The sequence below is a fragment of the Nyctereutes procyonoides genome, unplaced genomic scaffold (genome assembly GCF_905146905.1).
Source record: "Nyctereutes procyonoides isolate TBG_1078 unplaced genomic scaffold, NYPRO_anot_genome, whole genome shotgun sequence".
In the NCBI taxonomy this organism is placed as follows: Eukaryota; Metazoa; Chordata; class Mammalia; order Carnivora; family Canidae; genus Nyctereutes; species Nyctereutes procyonoides.
This window is the reverse complement of record NW_026575128.1, coordinates 24,928,386-24,940,733: the sequence shown is the minus strand read 5'-3', so window position 1 is coordinate 24,940,733 and position 12,348 is coordinate 24,928,386. Positions and strand designations below refer to the sequence as shown.

At 36.1% G+C, this 12,348-nt stretch overlaps 1 protein-coding gene and 1 non-coding gene across 3 annotated transcripts in view; both read right to left on the bottom strand.

Moving 5' to 3' along the window:
• The window catches only part of TMTC2 (transmembrane O-mannosyltransferase targeting cadherins 2), a 391,175-nt gene that overhangs the window by 176,426 nt on the left and 202,401 nt on the right, over positions 1-12,348 (bottom strand). The gene's annotated exons all lie outside the window — the stretch shown is intronic.
• On the bottom strand, positions 910-1,057 carry LOC129520943 (U12 minor spliceosomal RNA). The gene has a single exon (XR_008666711.1). It is a non-coding gene; the product is annotated as a U12 minor spliceosomal RNA (small nuclear RNA).

Genomic DNA, 12,348 nt, shown 5'->3' with positions numbered 1-12,348 from the left:
CCAGCCTTGCAAAGACTGGTAATGCTAGGTAAGGGGAATAGTAAAAGCAAAGGATCTAAGGCTCCTCTGGAACAGGCAGCAGAGGAGATGGTTATTTCAAAGTGAGAATACAACTCAGAATTAAAAATCACTGGCAAGGTTATCTGAGGCAAAGCCACAATGTGATACTAAGTGTCTTATCTTTGGTCCAACTAAAAGACTCTCACATCCTTATGATTTGGTCATTGCCCTGGGTGACTAACAAGCGAAGAACATTCCCAAATTAAGCATGTATTTTAAAAACAATTTTACCTACTTACGGATGAAAGAGGAAGGAAGGAGGAAGTGGTGGGAAGAGGAAGAAGGGTAGACCTTTGATGCTCTGAACTCATCAGAAACTCACCATCAAGCTATCTTTTTTCTACTGTACATCCACTTTCTTACAGACTACCAACTTGGGACAAGGTTACTTTGAATCCACGATAAGTGAGACAAAGCAAGATTACTTCATAATTTTGCCAAATACAAAAAAGAAAAAGGCCACTGTACAACCCACAACATACCAAACATCCTTCTCTCTTGCTGAATGAATGACTCCTTTATCCAGTCATAGAACTGTTCCAGCATCCAATCTAGAGAAAAACTCTGCTTCCTCAGACTCTTTCCCAAATCACCCAAAGTTCAAATTCTATGATACACAATCTCAGAATCCCCATAGTGTCGTGTTCCCTCAAGGAAAGTAGTAATTAAGCCAAATTCTTTTCTATCAGTGTGTTCCCGAATGTCTTTGGCTGAAAGGCATTGACAGAGAGGATTTCATCATATTGAAATATGGAAACAATTCCTTTTCAAAATCCTCCCTGCCTTGTTCTTTTTCCCCTCGCTTCTTTATTACCTTCATACCAGTCTACTCTGTGTTAAAGGGGAACTGGGGCAGATGGCAACTCCCAGGATCCAGCAAAGTATGCAGGTCACTTAGGGGCCACCTTTATCAGCTCAAAAATTGATCTCACATTAGCAGTGAGCATTCAAGTGTCACCCTGAATCATTATTTTTCTTAATCATAAGTTTAAGGCATCAAAATCCCTTTTTTCTCATAATTGTTGATACAAATACAGTATTGCATTTACCAAAATATATCTTGGGTTTTTTTTAAGAGCTGCCAAAACTTAGACTAAAATTGTTGCATACATTTTTTAATTTTATTTTTGTTTTGGTATGAAAACTGCTGTTACTATTTCCTGACTTTCAAATTTAAATGTGATTGATTCTTGCATCCATTCTACAAAAACTCAGTGCTAACATAAAGATCAATTCTAAAAATATTAAACTACCCTACAAAATTATGATCTAAAATTTAAAAATGCCACTGGCAGTCAACTAAATAGTAATTCTTGTTCAAAAAACTATTCATTGGGCAGCCCCAGTGGCGCAAGGTTTTAGCGCCGCCTGCAGCCCAGGGCGTGATGCTGGAGACCCTGGACCGAGTCCCACGTCAGGCTCTCTGTATGATGCCTGCTTCTCCCTCTGCCTGTGTCTCTGCCTCTCTCTCTGTCTGTCTCTATGAATAAATAAATAAAATCTTTTAAAAAAAACACTATTCATTTATCATATTTCAATGAGAAAACAAAAAAGCAAAAAAAATACTGAATTAAAAAATGATTTAAGATTTAGCAACCATACATGTGGTTTAGAGGAAAACATTAAAGTGAATTACAGAAAGTACATCTTAAAATGGCTAATTTCACATATATATAATTATCCTATAGAATTAGTGTGGCTATGGGATTTTTCTTCTATTACTTAAATTTGATCGCATCAACCAACTTTTTTATATCAGATCAATTTTTAAATCTAGTCTACTTGAAAGTATCCAAACAAAAACTTGGAAATATGGAGAAATATCCCAAGACTCATGGGTGGGATAATTCAACATGATAAAGATGCCAATTCTCCAAAATTAATCTATAAATTCTATGTAATTTCAATCAATATTTTCACATTGTTTATTAATAAACTCAAAATTTTTTTCTAAGCACAAGTGAAATATAAAACTTGATTTTTATACCATATTTACCATATACAAAAGATTAAGTTCCAGATAGTTTAAAAAATTAAATGTGAAAAGGTAAAGCTAACAAAACTATGTAGGAAAATATCTCTGTGGGAGGAAAAGACACTTCTTAAAAAGACCTCCAAGTAGAAGTCAAGCGGTTTAAAAAAATAATGAATTTGAGTATCTTAAAATTAAAGACTTCTAGTTATTGAGGAATAATATGAACAAGGTTAAACATGCATTAATACACTACGAGAAGATATTTCAAACATGTAAATAAGGGACTATACTTAGAAGAAAAAACTAACACAGCAACCAGAAAAAGATAAGAAATCCAATGGGGGGGTGGGGGGATGGGCAAAGGATATGAACAAAAATGAAAACAAAATAAATAAGTTAAAGCATTCTAACAAATATTCAAATTCTTTAGTAACCCAGAGAAACACAAGTTATGACAATGAGATTTGAGATTGGCAATATTTAGAAAACGGGAAAATGCCAGGTACTGGTGGGGTTGTGGGGGGAAGGCCCTGTGTACTCTTAGTGGCCCTGTCAGCCTGGGACCCATCCCGTTGTGCCATCTGAGAGAACTCAGTCCAATCAACAAGTCACCAAGCCCCAGATAAGCCCTAACCAGCAATCTCACTCCTAGAGAAATTTTCACCTAAGGGAACATGGAAAAGGGTATTTAATGCAAGCCTCTTGGGGTTGGCTGAGAGTGGGAAGCGATCAACATGTCCATCATGAGAGTACCATGTAGGACATAACATTTTATGGATTACTATGCAGAAGTGAGGCCCCACAAATCCCCTGTAAACAATGTAACATAAATGGACCTTAGATACCTTTAAAAAGACTCACATTAGAGGCATTTTGTGTCACCACACTGACTACAAATATTATGAATTAATTTCCATTCAAAATATCACTACACATTTTACAAAGATAAATTATAAATCTAAGGATGCAAACCAAGTACATTAGAGCAGTTGTCTATGGTGCAAAGAAAGGGGAAATGAAATTAAGAGTAGAAATAAAAGGGTAAGAATAGAGATAAAAGAATAAACACACAAATAAAAGAGAGGAAAGCTGCAGGGATCATCCTGGCCATGAGTGTAGGAATATAATTAATCTAACTGTCTGCAACTGGGTTTGGGGAGGGAGGCAACACAAGGGAAATGGAAGGGAGGGGAGGAAAGGAAAAGAGAAAGAAGAAAAATTAAGGTCACATCCCACATTCTTTTAAAATAGAGTGGGGTTACCCTATATCCCACTTCAGGAATAAAGGGTTTTAAGAGTCCCTAAACTTTTTCTTGTACTAAGACAATCAGAAACAGATGTTTGGGATTATCTTCAAATTTTCACTTGGTAATTACACTTTGAAGCAACAGAACTTAAAGATTTTATATTTTCATTAATATTTAATGTTACTTTTTTTCTTTTTTACATTTTTAGGCCTATACATTTTAGCGATGCATTCATTTCATAAATGTACTTTTTCTAAAGTACAGTTTTACTAGAATAAAATCTCTGAAATTCATCCAAGAAGTGATGATGAAAACTAAAAAAAAAATCAAAGTCCATAGTTTAATAGACAGTGTTTTTAAAGTCCATAGTTTAATAGACAGTGTGAGCACATGAATCCAATTCACACTTTAAACTCTGGAAATAAATATAATAAAGCCCTGATCTAAAGTTCAAAAAAAATGCAATTAGTTTATTCTAAGATCTCGATGTAGTTTTTAAAAGTCCTTCCCTGTAGTGTCTGAAAATATTCAGAGTATTCATTTTATTCTTGTTGTTTTACAAAATTTGTATTTTAAGAAGCTGCTCTCATTTGAGGGCACTGCTATCCCATCTCATGTCCTCACCTTCCAGCAGCAGAAGCCATGGCAGAGGAAAGAGTGGAGAGAGAAAAGTGGTACAGAAGGAATTTTTTTAAAAAAGATACTTTTTTATAATAATAAAAATAGCAATAGTGCCTTCACTTATTTAAAGCTTACTATACTACGCTTGACAGTGTCCAGAACTTAGCCTAATAAAAAACCTTTGAGGTATATGACTATACCCATTTCATTGATGACAAAAACAGAAGTTAACTCCCCAAGTAGCAAAAAGGTACCCACAAGGAAGGTCCAGATTGTTTCCAGGCATCAGGTAAAGCTAACTCACCCTCTCAAAACTGAGTTTGAATACAAAGTAGGCTAGCATATTATTATAACACCCAATATTTTTATGTATTTAATGGAGGGACCAGAGCATAATATGAAAACAAAATAAATTATTCAAATGAGTCATCCCCTCAGAACTGCTAGGGGCAAAACAAAACCAAAAACCTCCAGAAACAACAAAATAATGCTAACCTGTACCCAGATTTCATACTGTATTTTCCCCACCACAGAAAAAGTAATGCCAAACAATATATTACATGTTTTACATTTCTTTGGGAATGTAATTTTAAATGTCACATTTTCCAGTTAACTCATTGGAAATAGAACATACTCTGTATAAGCAAAAGGTGGTTGCTCAGAGATGCAGGGGACTTCAATACATTTATCAAGATCTTGTAAGTGCCCTGAAGATGTCTTGCATGGAAGAGAGATTTCGCAAAGCATTGTTTAACAAGTACATGATTTATTTCCTAAGACAAAGCATGTATGATGATCACATGAAGGGAGAGCAGTTACTGCTACGTCTTACTGAATAAGCTTTGGAAAATCTGATCTATGAAGTTATTTTATTTCCAAAAAGAAAACAATTTTTTTTCTGCTCAAATATCAGGAAGTGAAGTAGTAGGAATAACTCTTGTATCTCAAGGGCCCTTCATACTGATATTCAACTGCATCTAAAAGGTATCCACTTACGAAGAAACTTGACCTTAATTTACAACGAAAGCTCCTCTTGTACTGAGTCCACAATCTGCCACAGTTTATTTTATGTTCTTTGAAAGGCAGAAGAACAATTAAATATTCCCATCTCGCTAAAGTTGTTCTAAAGAGAAAATCAAATGGAAGCTCCCTCTAGAAATGTTAAGTGATCCTACAGCAATACCTCCAACTTTTTTTCAAAGCCCTCATTCAAATACATAGCATGGCTAAGTTCACAGACTAACTTCAAACTTATCCTATTGCAATTCCCTTCCTCTTGCTGTATTTCACAAAATCAATGCAGGGTGATTTGAGCAATTTTTTTTTTCAAGGCTATTTTCACTTTAGACTAAAAGTTTGAAGACATGTGTATTTACCTACTATTAAAGTAATTTTCTTATGATTTTGGAAGAAGATGCTCTTCCAAAAATTAGCGAAGTTGAAGGACTCTCAATATTACTATTTAAATTGAAGCCCCTTAAAATAAATAAATTAATTAATTAAAATAAAAAATGAAATAAATAAAATAAAAATAATAAAATAAAAAATTGAAGCCCCTTACCCTTCAGGTCTACCTAAGCGATCCTGCCTGAGGGTTATCACACCAGCATTTCCATTGCACTGGTGCACTGAATGCAGACACCACATCAGGAAGGACTCTCTCACTTTTGGCTTCTGCCCTCAGTTTTTTATTTTTGCCTTAGAATTTTCATGCAGGCCTTTACTTATATCACCATCTTGAGTTCTATGTAAGGGTCTGGCAATCCTGAAACATCTAACTTCACTAAAAAGGTGATAAATCCTGAATTTTGTTTCCTTCAAACATGAGTCACTTGTTTTAATTAGAATGCTACCACCAAACAAGGGTTCAGAACTGAAATCTCATCAAAGAAAAGAAACACATGCATGCCTAATGTTTTTGTTAAGAATTCTGCCTAATTCGGATTCTAGGCCTTTTTTTTTTTTTAAGATTTTATTTATTTATTCATGAGAAGCACAAGAGGAGAGAGAGAGGCAGAGACACAAGCAGAGGGAGAAGCAGGCTCCATGCGGGGAGCCCAACTCTAGGCCTATTTTAGTCTAAACTTCGTGTACATGTGAATTCTTTTAATCCACATAACACAGGAGATCATCACGCAGCTGACACTAGTTGAGGAAACTGTGCCCCTCAGAGAAGTGACCCATAGAAACCAACCCACAGAAACCAAAAGCAGTGTGTGCCTCGTTCCAAGGCCTTTGGCATCACCTGGACTGTAGATGTGTTCCTGAAAATGGTCTTATCAAAGATATAACTTAGTTATCATTGTTAAATCATAAAGGTTGATTATGTTACACTTTCTCATTTTAATGGAGAGAGAAAAAAAAAAGAAAAAAGTGGAAGGAAAAGGAAAAAAGAGCCGCTAACTTCCTGGAATTTTTTTTTTTTTTTATTTATTTATGATAGTCACAGAGAGAAAGAGAGAGGGGCAGAGACATAGGCAGAGGGAGAAGCAGGCTCCATGCACTGGGAGCCTGACGTGGGATTCGATCCCGGGTCTCCAGGATCGCGCCCTGGGCCAAAGGCAGGCGCCAAACCGCTGCGCCACCCAGGGATCCCTCCTGGAATTTAGGACAAATGAATGTTGTTCTGTTTAACTACACTCCTTCTGTTAGTAAAGCTTGTAAGGGGGTCAACGTTTGTAGCCTGGGCTTTTTGCTAATTATTTGATAGTCACTTCATATGACTCCAGGGATATAAAAGCCCTTATAAACCGTAAGAATTTATTTTTCCTAAAGTAATGAAATCTTGGATTATTACCAAAAAAAGAACATACTGTTAAGTGGGTAAAAGAAAAGAAAGGGTCTAGTTAAAATGTCAAGTGAAATAAGTAGACATAAAGATTATGATTCATGTGATACCAGAATACATATATTATATACTTATATGTAATTCTAATTAGAGCAATTTTATAATATGCAATTACTTCTCTTGGTTCTGTATCTTTGGTTAGTCCAGATGGACTTGAAACTAAATTTCTTATTAAGGAAATTAAGTACTGAAAACGACAAGGTAACACTTGTATGGTAAGGCTGTCTTGGAAACACTGTCACTCACTATAATATCTACGTGCACACTGCAATATCCACATACGCAATTCAGTGCAGGTGTTCTGTTGCTGTTTTAACACATTTGGGGTTCTTCTTCAGCATTTCAGCATCTGTAATCTCTACCATATTCCTGACTTTGACAACGAGCCACCACCACATCCATAGTCCAGAGTCTGCTACCAGTACTGCTCATGATCTGTGGTGTTGGGTCTCCCCTGAACCTGCCTTCATTCATTAACCTCTCATCTGTGGTTGGAATCTTTCTCATGGATTCTCCATTTAAACAAAACAAAAAAATCTGCTCCATATCTCCTTTTCTAACAGCAATATGCTGTCTGCAAAATTTCAGATTAACTAACCCACGGTAATACATAATAGGACAGTAAATAGAACTGCATTTACAGATGTAATGACTGGCCAAGGGGAAACAATTTGGAAGCACCTGTGCTTCTCCTCAAATCCCACAAACAGACCCTTTTCTGCCTATCACACTGTTAAAAGTGGATAATAAGACACTTAGTGAATATGTGAGTGGCATACCGCATAGAGTGACCCTATTTATGGACATACCAATTCAGTGGGGGCTATTTAGAAATTCCTCATTATCTGGCTAATCTCTCACAAAGTCAGACTGAAACCATTAAGTTGTTCAATGGGCACCTTCAGACTGGTGATAAAATCCAATAAGTCACTGAGTTGCTTCTGACTTTACATTAGAAACATACATGTCCCAAAGAATCCCTTGCTTCTATCATGACTGGTTATCATCTGAATGTGGCCTCGCTCTGAAAGATGAAAAATGCTTAGAAAGGCCAAGAGTTTTTATACAAGTATAGTAGGAGTTCTAAACAACTCCAGGGCTGGGAAACAGAGAATCTTTTTTATCATTTTTTAATCCCCGTTGTTCTCTTATAATTCAATCTCATAATCTATCTCACAGTGAATCCCGTCATCAGTGGGAAGAGAATCTGCCCTCACATGGCCCCAAGTTAGTTTCCTACTATGTGTCACTAAAAGGAACTTTTATATGATAATTGAAACAAAGAATGCTGCTTCTCATTTAACACAGATAAATATACAGTTCCAAAAGTTCCACTTCCCAGCAGTGAAAGGAACCTACTACACACAGCTTGGCGTAGAGCCCAACCCAGCACTTGAACTCACAACCCTGAGAGATCAAGAGCTGAGCTGAGATCAAGAGTTAGATGCTTAACCAACAACTGAGCCACCCAGGCACCCCACACTGAAAGCAATTTTGATGTGGAAATGTAAAATAAAATATCCAAAACCTCAGTTTTAGTACCAATTAGCTCTGGATACACTGAAGTAAATTACCTGTCTCTTTGATCTCTTATCAGCAACAGTAAAGGCAGTAATGTAGCAAACATGAGACGTGGGCCAAACCCTGGGCGAGGTGTGCTACACAATCTCTGTGCCACACAGTGGTATTGCACCCTCACTATACAGACCAGCATCTTGAGGCACAGAAGGGTTGTGACAAGACTATAAATAAGGATAATGAAAACGGCTATTAATGGCCTGGGTTAAGATCAGTGCCCACGCCTACCTCTTACTGCAAAGTCTGCAGTCTTTACCGTGCTGTTTCTCCTCGCACCTTCTGCTTCTCCCTTAATTTCTCATCTGTGAAGCAGGTGGAATGATGTTTGCCCAAGTTAAACTCCAGCATAACTGAGAAGATTAAATAACAGATATATATCCTGGAAAGTACATTATAATGGAAAAGGAATGATATTTCATTATCATCCATTAGAAGCATGACCAACTAGATACATACTGTCACGGTACATCCCCTGTATTTGGTATCTCTGGGAGTCCCATTGAGAATTTCATTGCCAAGTAAATCCAGGCCAATAAAAACAAACTCAAAGCAGTATTAAATACTCCTAAAGCCAGTTTTAAGGTAAGAAAAATAATGAAAATCCTGAACTTCACATTTTATTAAAAAAAAATCTGCCTCTAAAATAAAAATATAGTACATCTCAAAAATAGTATATCGGGACACTCTTTACATTAGTCTCTACATGTTAGTTTTTGACAGTCACTTTTATCAACTCAGCAGCTAGAGTTAAACACAGCAAAAGCAGTGTTAATACTAGATAAAAGGGATTGAAAAAATAATCAAGTTTTAAGAATAAAATATGTGAGTAAAAAAGATGTATACAAGCTAATGAGAAAAAAGAACAATTATCTACTGAATAACTATACGAAATTTCTAAAAATAAATATTAATTATCTTCGATATACGCACAAATTTGGGCAACTACCATTTGGAAGTATTTTCTCCTGTACTTTAAGCTATTAACAACAGAAGAAGAGGGAGGTTAATTGCCTTTGCCTTTTTTTTCTGTTACAGGTCATGAGATAAGAATTCTTAGAAAAGGCTACGCAGCAAATACTTGAGGCATTTTTACATCACTTGAAAAACACGATATTGAAACAAAGAATGCTGTTTCTCTTTTAACATAATTAAAATATACAATTCAGAAAGTTCTACTTCCAAACAGTGAAAGGAAGCTACTACCCAGATGGGTAAAATAAATAGGAAGAATCAGAAGGGTCAATGCACTAAAATGACCTTATCACATCAATTGAGCAGCACAAGAAAGAGAAGGGCTGGCTTATTCTCCTGAAGCTCTAATTGTAACTAGATGGGGTCACAACAGGGAATTCTCAGAGGCCATTACAGGATCTTTTGCAACAAACGCATTGGACACGTATTAGTGATCAATGAACATTATCAACCAGAAATTATGATTAGATTATGTGGTTTTAGAGACATGAATCTGTGTATTTCATCCATGCGTCCTAAATAATGATGACATTTGGACTAGCTCCATGTAGGTTGTTTAAAACCCATAGAGAAGCTATATTTTCCTATCAAATAATCAGGATTGAGGTTAGGATACACTTCTCTAAGCCCAACCCTTTAACTTAAAACCTCAAAAGTAAATATCTACTCTAGGTTCATTTTGGGAATGAGAACCAGTAGCCACAACCAAAGCATGGTAGGCCTCTGAGCAAAGACCACATAACCTCCTGCTTCTAGAATCATACCACAGAGCAAGGAGGCATGGCACAAGAAGGACTTTAGTGATCATACTACCTGTCCTCACAAAGTATCTCAAAATTGTTGTCCCAATGCGTAACAGCAAAAGCGATTTTAGAATCCTGTACCATTGCTTCCAAGTAATAGAATTTCAAGGGCAAAAGTAGTCCCAAATATATGACTGTGACTAAAGATAAGAAAAATGCAGAGTACAAAGATTTGTACAATATCATTAGCTGTATGTTCATGCTTTCATTACATTAGCCCAGAAACTCATTTCTACTTTAAAATTGTTTTCAACACTCATACAAATATGGACAGTACTATTCAATCTTAACCACTAGGTTCAACATGACTTGAAGCCATTCTTGGAAAGTACTCAGTTAATTCAAAAATGGAGTTAAGTACATAAATGAGGTACTGTATAGCAATTTTGCAAACCACCAAAGCTTATTTGTTTTTTAAATTTTTATTTATTCTTGAAAGACACACACGCACGCACACACACACACACACACACACACACACACACACACACAGGCAGAGGGAGAAGCTGGCTCCATGTAGGGAGCCCGATGTGGGACTCGATCCCAGGACTCTGGGATCACGTCCTGAGCCAAAGGCAGACGCTCAACCACGGAGCCACCCAGGCGTCCACCAAAGCTTATTTGTAAAACTCAGAGAGTAAGCCGAGTGATAAAGTAAAAACATAATATATTAAAATACCAGAGATCTTCTGCTCTTTGCTGGTAGTCTCATGATAAATAATTTGAGAAATTTACCCCCTTTTCCCAAGAGAAGAGACGAAAGAAAAAAATGACTTATTACATTTCCTTATTATAGAAACTCCCAGTTGCAATATGCAGAGCCCCAAACATTATAAAACTGTGAGTTTCCTCTCCCATCCAGGAGAACTACACTCACAGGAAAAAGTGCATTGACACCTCAGTAATCTATTTTTGTCAAAATATAACTCTCAGCTGGTGTATTGAATATTTCATCCAGTTCTTTCCTTCCAAACTTAAAATCCCTAGAAAGTTTTCCTAATTAAAATGTCTATACTCCTCCCAAAAAAGATATTAATGTTGATATTTTAATATAATATCCCATGGTGCTTTACATAAAAGAATTGAATTAAGCTGTTTAAGATGACTGAATGAACGTTCAGAGTGACAGCTAGTATTACTGGGAATTAGAATCCTAAATGCAAGACACAATAAAGCCTCTAATATAGCTCTGCCCTCCAGAAGGTTTTTTTTTTTTAATTTCTCTCTACAATTTAATCAAATCGGATTATGGTTTCTTACTTGGAAAACAATATTATCATTTTTTAAATAAAAACTTTTAATATGTTTTATCCTTATTTAATTTGTAGTAAGCACATAACATGTATATTCCTGCTAGATCCCCTTGGCTGGTAATATACATATTTTAAAATTACAGACAAATTTAATACCAAAATGCAAAGCAAAAAAGATGAGAATTCTAATTTAATACCTGTATGTGGAAATAGGGTTCGCACTTTGTTTTAACTACCTTCCCAATTGAGTGATATATAAACAGTCTTCTACAGCAAAACCTTTTTCAAAAATTATGATATCACTTGGAACATCTCAGATTTTTTTCATAATCCCTTGAGACTTAACTGAAATTTTCTTTTAAATCCATGATCACTAGTAATAGGTGTACACGTAATAAGGATAAACTAAAAAACATCTATTTGTCTTCTTGAAAATCTGCTCTATCTGCGACATGATCTGTAACTGCCTATTAGAGGAGGAAACAAACATATTTTTACCTTTCCACGTTTCATAAGAGTCAAACACCTTTAATTTCATTTTGTGTAAGATAGTGCTCTAATACACTTTTTAGCTTACGCTAGCAGCTTGGATCTCTTTCGTTAAAAGAGAATTTAAAATTTCAAAGATACTAGCTATGTCTTTATTTTCTTAAGATTTTATTTACTTATTTGAGAGAGAGAGAGAGAGAGAGAGAGAGAGAGAGAGAAGCCTGGGTGGGGGAGAGGGAGAAGCTGACTCCCCGCTGAGCAGAGAGCCAACATGGGGCTCGATCCCAGGGCCCTGGGATCATGACCTGAGCCCAAGGCAGATGCTTAACTGACTGAGCCACCCAGGTGCCCTAGTCATTTCTTAACAGGTGCCAGATCTGAAGGTACTTCTTAACCTCCCTTTTCTGGTACTATGGTGGAGTGCAATGTCCAGACATCCCCTCCATGGACAAGAATCAAAGTGTTAGATACAAAAATAAAAATATTTGTTAATGGAATGTAT